Source organism: Heterocephalus glaber, unplaced genomic scaffold, assembly GCF_053883595.1.
Source record: "Heterocephalus glaber isolate CG9 unplaced genomic scaffold, H.glaber_assembly_v1.0 deba00001465, whole genome shotgun sequence".
In the NCBI taxonomy this organism is placed as follows: domain Eukaryota; kingdom Metazoa; phylum Chordata; class Mammalia; order Rodentia; family Bathyergidae; genus Heterocephalus; species Heterocephalus glaber.
This window is the reverse complement of record NW_028258312.1, coordinates 22,237,088-22,245,868: the sequence shown is the minus strand read 5'-3', so window position 1 is coordinate 22,245,868 and position 8,781 is coordinate 22,237,088. Positions and strand designations below refer to the sequence as shown.

Sequence of the window (8,781 nt, the reverse complement as noted above, 5' to 3'; positions counted from 1 at the left end):
GTAAAGCGTCCCTTGTCCCTTCAGAAATGACCTCTCTGATGTCACTTCCTGAGCCCCCATCCCCTCTCGCACAACCTTTTCCTGCACAAACAGCTCATTACGGCCCATTATTCCTGAAGCATTCATTTCCTTTGCATCACCAAACTGAGCTGGTTGTCATTTTCAATGTGTGAAAGTTAAACGGCATCAGTGGGAAAAAAAAATCCTGAAGTGGGCAGCAGAAAAACACACCATCATTATATTTTTCCGGAAACAAAATTATTGGGAGATGAGACATGGTTAATGATTATGTGGAATACAAGTAAATTAGGAGTAAAATATGAACTGAATCTAACCAGGTAACGAGGACATTTAACAATGCTTTGGAGGGTTCAGCATCCCATTCCTGTTTGAAGATGATTTTAATTATAAGCCTCAAATTTCATAAAATGTGTTTTCTATATTGAATATTTTTATTTTGAGGTAAACAGTATTAAAAGTTGTTGATTTGTGGACAATTTTCTAATAGAGGATTTCATAAGCTGAGTATAATATGTCAAATCAGAGGAGAAACAATTATAATTTAAGGCTACAGCAACACGTATTTTAATATTTCACATCTGAAAATTATTGTTTTGTTATACTTCTCTATCATTATTTGGGGGAAATAAGTGGATATTATTAGAACTTTGATTTCATGTTTTTGTTTTATTTACTGGTCACATTGTAATTTGTATAATCTTTTTCTATTTTACAGTCTTATAATTGTACAAAAAAGCAAATTGGGATATTCCAGTTATCTTAGTATGCTCTTACTTGCTGCCATCCTGACATTAAAATATCTGACCAAATTTCCCACTTATTATGCAATAAATCCATTCTCCCTCAAAGTATATTCTGAATGTAAAAATGAAAATAGACATTTATATGCAGTCTGAGCTAGAAGAAGGTGCGGGTGCTGTAATTAATATTGTCCCATAATATCTTTTTAATCTATCATGCTGCCTTTTGCCCTTTATGTTGTGTCAGAAGGAGTGTAATGAATGAGTGTGTCTGTGGGGATCGACTTGAATGGGGTGACAAGTGTGGCCATGTGGCATCTAACGTGCTTAGGCCAGAGATAGATTCAAGATGATCAGCCTTCACACAGCCGGATGTAGCCAATGATGACAAAAACTTTCACTGTGTTCAAGAAGATGGTCCCTCCAATTTATTTTAAAACTCCACTTGAGTAAAAGCATTTGACTGTTTAAGAATTAGCAAGATTCCCTGGCTTTGTAGTAAGGTAATTCACAGCAGTGAAATAGCAGAATATCTAACATTTTAGGAGAAAAGTGAGGGGTTTGTTATTAAATCAGAAAAGAATTGGCATAAATCTGACTGGAGACAGCTGTTTAGGGGATTAGCGTAGAGCGTCTTTTCAAGTCCTGAGAACAATTTTTCTTCCTTTTTTCTATCAGAAGGGGGCACTAGTGGTCTACTTTTAATAACGACAGAGCATTTCTTTTGTTACACAACATTTGATAATAAATAAATACCATTCTCTAGTTAATGTTGAGGCAATTTCATGAAAAATTAAGATTGTAAATATCTATTGGTAGGTTAAAAAGTTAAATAATTAAAAGTTTGTACGTAAATTTAATTTTATGGCTCTTCTTTCTATTTAAAGTTTTAGCACAAAATTAAGAGGTCCTGTTGTAGCTCCTAAGAGTGCCAGTTCTCACTGCACAGTGCCCACTTTAATGACTATGCTAAAAGAACAAGGTAATTTTATACACACACACACACACACACATAATTCAGTGAACTATATTTTAATCTGCCACCACTCAGCAACCTGGAGTCAACATCCACAATAAAAAAGCACTTTCTTCTTTATGTTACATGTCATATCAGTATATATTTTCAGTATTAATTGCAGCTTAAAATAAATTAACATACTACATTACCCCTGATTTCCAGTTTGATTAAATGAATGGTATGTGTGCACACTGAATGGGTTGACTGCACTTTTTACATTACTCCTGATCTCCATTAAAAGATAAACTACAAATACAGTGGTTTTGCTGCTCATTGGCTGACACCTCTCTATGTCCTGATCAGCTGCTTAGATAAATGAGGCTGGATGATTACTAATTCCACAAATCCAGTAAGTGAAGAATTTCAGGAATGCGGTAAAAGATGGGAAAACTTTCCTCCTCCTAGGTGCAGGAAGCAGGCGTGCAAGTGAGGACCAGAAGAGAGCAGATGCGAGCTTGCAGCCCCACATTTAGAGACAGTACACTTTCTGAATTGAACAAGTCCCCTCCCCAGCCCCAGCTCTCTGTGCAAACGCTGGGATGTGGAGACATGGCCATGTTTTACATTTTTTGTTAAGTTTTGCAGAAAATCATATGGCTAAGTAGTACTTGTATTATAATGGAAAAAGGTGTGAGGAAAAACCCTCCAAAAATGAAATCCACTTGTCGGTTTGAATTTGACATGTTTTATTACATAGTAAAACCTGTCAGCTAAAATTTTAAAGATTTACACCTAAGTTGTGACTGAAAACAGGTAATTGTCCCTTCAAAACAGGTATTTGGAGCATGTAAATGGAAATTTTGGTGGCTCTGTGCTCATAGAGTTATCTAGGCTGCTTGCAAAGTGAATTTGAGCATTTTAAGAAATTTCTCTGGAGTTTAAAAAGTATTGAGAATAACTTAAGAGAAACAAGGACATAAGAATTTTGATTTTAAACAAAAGTTTACAGATTTGCTTTTGAATTTTACCCAGTCAGCCTACAATGCCACTAAGAAAGCATCTTCCCAAATTAAAAAATGCAATGTTCAATACGTAACAACAAAAGTGTGAGAATACTATTTATGCTTGAATGCTATTAGTTGTAAATAAAACACTATCCTCCATAGTTACAATGCCTAACAGATATTAAAAATTCGATGAAGAAAAATTTCTATTAGAAGATTCAAAGCTGAAACACTGTGCTAGGTTTTCTTAAGCTTTATATCACAATGTGGAAATTCTTTTTCTACAAGAAAAATCATACTGGGTGAATTTTTTTTTTGTACATTAAGGTACATTAAGACCTCTAGATTTCTTCTGGATGTCTGATTTTAAAAGGTTTTCATTAAGTTTTTCCTCTATTGCACAAAGGACAGGAGGGAAAAAAAGAAAATAATGAAAAAAAAAAAAGATGCCTGGTAAAGAAAGGTAGAAAGGTAAAAGACCGAAAGAAGGGAAGAAAAAAGTGGGAGTGTCAGGAGGACAGGGAGAAGAACAGAGATAAGGCGAAGAGTGCCGAGGAAAGGTAGGGATATACCCCTTGACAAACTGACACTGGTCTTCTTTTGGTAACTTAGAACAGTGTGATCCTGGGACCAGTTTGAAGGTTATACATCTCCACTTTCAGAACAACATGACTGAAAGAAACTGCATGACTCAGAGGATAGTTCTGGCATTGAGTTTGTGAGAAGAGGAAGTTTTGCTTTTGTATTGCTCTTCACGTATAAGAGGAAATTCTGTTTCTGTCACCATAGATAAAAAAACTATCCAATTATTACAACGGCAGCTTTCCCTTTACAAATATCAAGTGTAGTTAAAGCAAAGAGCTAAATATTATAGGGAAAATAAGATAGAAAATGTTGGATCTTGGAAATTGGCGTGGTATGGGCTTTGTGGATGGATGGTGTGCACTAAATTGTACCGACTCTGCTTTGCATTTTTAGACAGCATTAAAGGTGGACTTGTTCATTTGCTCGTTCTGCATCAGAAACAGCCATGAAGAAGGTATCATCTGCTCAAATATTTTCCCACCTGGTAATTTTTCGTCAGCTTCTTTTACAACTAGCGTATTTTGGCTGTGAACAGTCCCACACTAAAATCTTCTCATCTTGTTATATGTGTGTGTATGTCTGTGTATCTATTATTTCTGAAAGGTGCATTCTGTCTTTTCCTGATGTTTGCTTTAAGGGCTGTGGCTCATTTGTGTGGTCTTTTTGTTGGTGTTTTGCCATTTCTTAAATTTCTCTGTTTATGTTTAATGCCTACCTAAATATTTTCTTAACTTAGCCTTAAGCAAAATATCAAATTCTTGGTGAACAAGACATTGCCCTTCTTGAGAAAAAGGAAGGCAGTATACATTTTAGCACTTGTCTATTTAAGTCGTAATGGGCACCGTGTTGCCTCTGTAAACACCAAGCATCCACCTGAGATGCCACATTATCAGCCAGCTGCAGAGGACAGCAGTGGCTGCCTGTGAGTGTGCTTCTGTAGACTGGTGCCTGAGAATGTTCCCTCCTTCTTTCCACACTCCTGGATGTTGTCTTAACTTCATGTGACCATTAAGAAAGCAGAATTATGCAATTGCTAAAATTTGTGTAGAATGACACATATGTTCTGTAATGAAAAACTGCTGGAGATATATTACATTAAAGAAAAAGATATAGATAGCATGTATAATAGATAGGATGAATAATATGATGATTCCATATGTTTAAAATATTTACAGAAAAGTCTCCAAAGTATATCAAGGAAACTGTTAACTGTGCTTGTTCCAGAGGAGGGAAACTGGGGAAAAAACAGGCTGATTTTAGATGCACTGAATGCAACAATGCAGTGGTTGTAGTGAGGACCATCAAAACTGGGCAGTTTTGCTCTTTACAGTTCATCTTTGTGTGATTGCAAAGAAATACTTAACATATTTTATGGAAGTATCTTTTAGAATCAAGAGCACAGAACTACTGCGGAGATAAGGAAAGCATAGAATGAATTTATTATTAGCAGCTACTTTATATTAATAATCAACAGCAACACAATATCCCTTTTTCCTTTCATCTCACTTCTGATTCTGGCCTCTAAATAGACAGTGGATCTCCCCAGAGGTGTCTGGGGACTTTTGGTCATACACAGGGCCACTGATATTTCTGATGATGAGGAGGGGAAGTGGAGGATGAAGAAAGAGGATGGGTGGGTTTGTATCACGTTACTCAGCTTATAACGTCACTGAACAAGACAAAAACAGAGGATTCTTTGATAATTTTTGAAAAAGCATCACACTAGAAATATTTACGTTTAAAAGCAGTGACAGTGGAAAAAAACCCCGTGTTATGGTGACGGAAGCCGACGGTGGCAGGGATGGGTGGGGGAGGCTTTATCATTCTTAGCCACACTTATCAGAGCAGGTTTGCACAATGAACAAAAAGGCTGAATTTAAAAAAATTCCCCCAGTACTAGACATTTTTGAGAATTTCTCTTCACTTTCAATTGCAATAACATTTGATAGTCCAATTTGCCACTTGGAAGGTTTGTGTTCTCGCACCAAGAGGCTGAAACCATCATCAAGCAAAGTTTAACAACTCACTGACTTGATAAAGCAGAACTTTTGCCTTCTCTCTTCTCTTTCTGTCTCTAGATCCCAATTTCTAGATTCTTATGAATAGCTTGTTTCTTTCTTTCTGGAAATGTCCTGCGTTCTGCATAGTTCTGTAATGTCGGTTGTACCCTATCAGCCCCCAAAGGTCTTACAGGGTCTCCAGCCACCAGTGCAGAGAAATTTGTTTCATTCCACTTTCTGTTTCCAGGATTTGTTGGAAAAATCGAACTCTTCTTCCACTGAATAGATGTTTTTTGTTTGTGTTTGGTTTGGTTTTTTAAAGACAGCGTCTTGATATGTAATTTAGGCTGGCCTTGAACTCACACATAGCCCAAGCTGGTCTCGAACTTGTGGTGATCCTCCTGGTGCTAGAATTACAGGCATGCACCACTGTGCTAGATCTGTTTTATCTCCTACTTCTTCTCTGCCGTTACTTTTCACTTTCACTAAGAATTCCAAATAGAAGCATTCTTCAATGCCCACAGGTTGAAATTCTCAAGGGTGACTCCTGTCCAGAAATAAAGAGGAAAGCCATTTCTGACTATTAGAAATTCCTGCGGTGTAACACACAGTTGGTGAGATTATTGCTCTGACACATCGTTTTCTGTGTAACTGGGTTTCTAGAGCACATCTTGGTTTGCAATATGCCTGTGAGGGTGAGGAATTTTGCATATTTTATTCTGATGAATCTAAGAAACTGTCCCACAAGATTGTGATATTGAATAGATTAGATTCAATGAAACATATTAATAGATCAGTATGTGTGCTTCTATTAATATATTTTTTACTTACACACACAACTTTTTGCTCAGTAATGTGCTGAATCACCAAAGTTGCCCAGCATTTTTGAGAAATACACCATAAACATCCTCATCTGAACACAGAGTTAAAAAGTACACCCAAGTGATCATACAGTATCTGAATGGGACTTTTTCTACTTTCTTAGTTCCACTTGAGGGTCTGAGGTTAGGGAAAATGCAAATGCTGTGTGCTTCATGCTGGACTGCAAAAACACTGACCTCCCTGTTGGACAGTCTGTGAGAATAGGAAATGTGCATTTTCAGGATTTGTCTGCATAGAACTCTCTGCTATATATAGAAAGGGTGGGGCAAAGTTCTTAAATTCAGGAGATTTCACCTGGGAGAACTATTAGGGCAGGGTTGGGAAAGAACAGGAAGAGTATAGAGAGTTTTACAAATGAACAAAGAAAATAACATTACCATGTGAAATAGGAAGAAAAGGGGCAAAGGGGAAGGAAGTGGGAGGGCTAGGGGGAAAGGATAGAAGGGAATGGGATTAATATGAGAAAATAGAAAAAGAGGAACAAAATCTTTGTAAATAGGGAGGAATGGAGGGGTTGAAGGGAGGGCTGGGCAAGGGTGAAAAATAAGAACCAAGAGAGATTTTGCAAAGGTGCAAATTTCCAATGATGAATGTCATTATATTGTATACCTAAAATGTACCAATGATTAGAATGAATAATAGATAATGTAAAATAGGAAGAAAAGGTCCAAAGGGGTAGGGGTAGTGGGAGGGGCAGGGGAAAGAAAAAGGGAAAGGAAAAATGCTGAGAAATGGAAAAAATGGAAATAAAGTCTTTGTAAATAGGGAAGGGTGGAGGGGGTGAAGGGAGGGCTAGGAATGGGGAAAAAATAAGAACCAAAATGCATCATGTAAAGGTACAAGTTCCCAATGAGAAATGTAATTGTGTTGTATACCTACAATGTACCAATAAAAGAATTTAATTAAAAAAAATAACATTACCTGTTTGACAAAGAGTATAGATATGAAGATGGTTCACAAAAGCAGAAAGTCAAATGGTTAATAAAAATAATTTCATCCTCTCTGATAATAGAGAGGTAATGCAAACTAAAGGAAGAATGAGCTTTAAAAATTGATAAAAAGACTGGCAAGGTGAAGATATGAAGACTTGGTAGCTCTGCTGATGGAAGTACAAATTGGCATGACCACAATGGATAGCAGTTTGATGATCCCCAGAATGTTTTCGTATATATCTCAGAGCTGTACTGTCAGCTATGGTAGCCAAGTCACATTCAGTCACTTTTAGTTTTTCCACTAAACACAATGACAAATTCAGTTCTTCAGTCACACTGGAAATTTACATTGGCTAGCACTGGCCCCGTGTGCAGAAGGAAAAACATAAAAGTTGTCATTTCGGCAGTACTCACAATGGAAATCTCAATGCCAATGAGAAATAGAATGGAGATGTAAAGTATTATACTTTTACCCAATGGATTATTATCTAGCACTTTAAGTAGGTGAACCAGTCCTACCTTTACTGGCATTAATAATGGTACAAAATATGCAATAGTAAAAATTGCAACTTTTTGATTGTTATGTAGAGCAGGATTCTATTTACATGAATTAAAAACTTTCACAAGACATTACCACATACTTCATGTGTGCGCCACCCACCCCATCTCTGTCTCTCAAAACACGATTACATGAGTAGGCTAGGTACAAACCACGTACATAACACTGATTACTCCAAAAATGAGACAACAAGGGGTGGAAAGTAACTATGACTACCTGAAAATTTATGTCTTAATCGAATGCATGGATGGAACAGAGATAAACAGAGACCTTTGTTTTTTTCTGGTAGGGATTAGAGATGATTACTTATTAGCTTTTGGAGTTTCTTCTATTTTAATCTTTTAAAAATAATAGTATGTTGTTTCTTTTTTTTTTTGTAAATATAGAAGGGAAGAAGGGTTGAAGGGAGAGGAGGGGAATGGGGAAAATGAATCAAGATTTATCATATACAGGTACAAATTCCCTATAATGAATGTGATCATTATGTATATCAAAAGAGTACCAATACAATTAATTAAAAAAAAGAAAATGAAAATTTCCCAATAAGGTACTAAAGGGGATAATTCACTTTAAAAAAGAATTCTTTATTAAAAAAATAATAACATGGGAAATGATGAGTTTAAATGATGTAATGAGATTACATATGGAACACAAGAATTATAGGTTATATTATTACCGAAATATAATTATAATCAAAATATAATAATGTTAAAAAGATAGACTATGCAGTATAACACAGATGGTACCCAACTTGCAATGTTTCAAGTTTGTGTCACTGCAAAAGCATACCCTACACTTTTTTCACTATAAGCACAATATTCAATAAATTACATGAAATGTTCAGCATTTTATTATAAGTAAGCAAGCATTCGACGATGATTTTGTCCAACTATGGGCTAATGTAAGAGTTCTAAACATGCTTAACACAGCCCAGACTAAGCCATAGTGTTTAGTGGGTTAGGTGTATTACATGCATTTTTTGACTTAAAATATTTTCAGCTTATGATGAATGTACTGAGCTTTAATTCCAATGTAAGTCGAGGAGCAACTGTGTCAAGTAGAATAAACTGCCAAGTTTATCAATCAATAAAATATGAACA

The 8,781-nt window shown here is 36.1% G+C and overlaps 1 long non-coding RNA gene across 1 annotated transcript in view; it reads left to right on the top strand.

Annotated features, from left to right (window-relative positions):
• The window catches only part of LOC147826605 (uncharacterized), a 249,695-nt gene that overhangs the window by 148,145 nt on the left and 92,769 nt on the right, over positions 1–8,781 (top strand). The gene's annotated exons all lie outside the window — the stretch shown is intronic.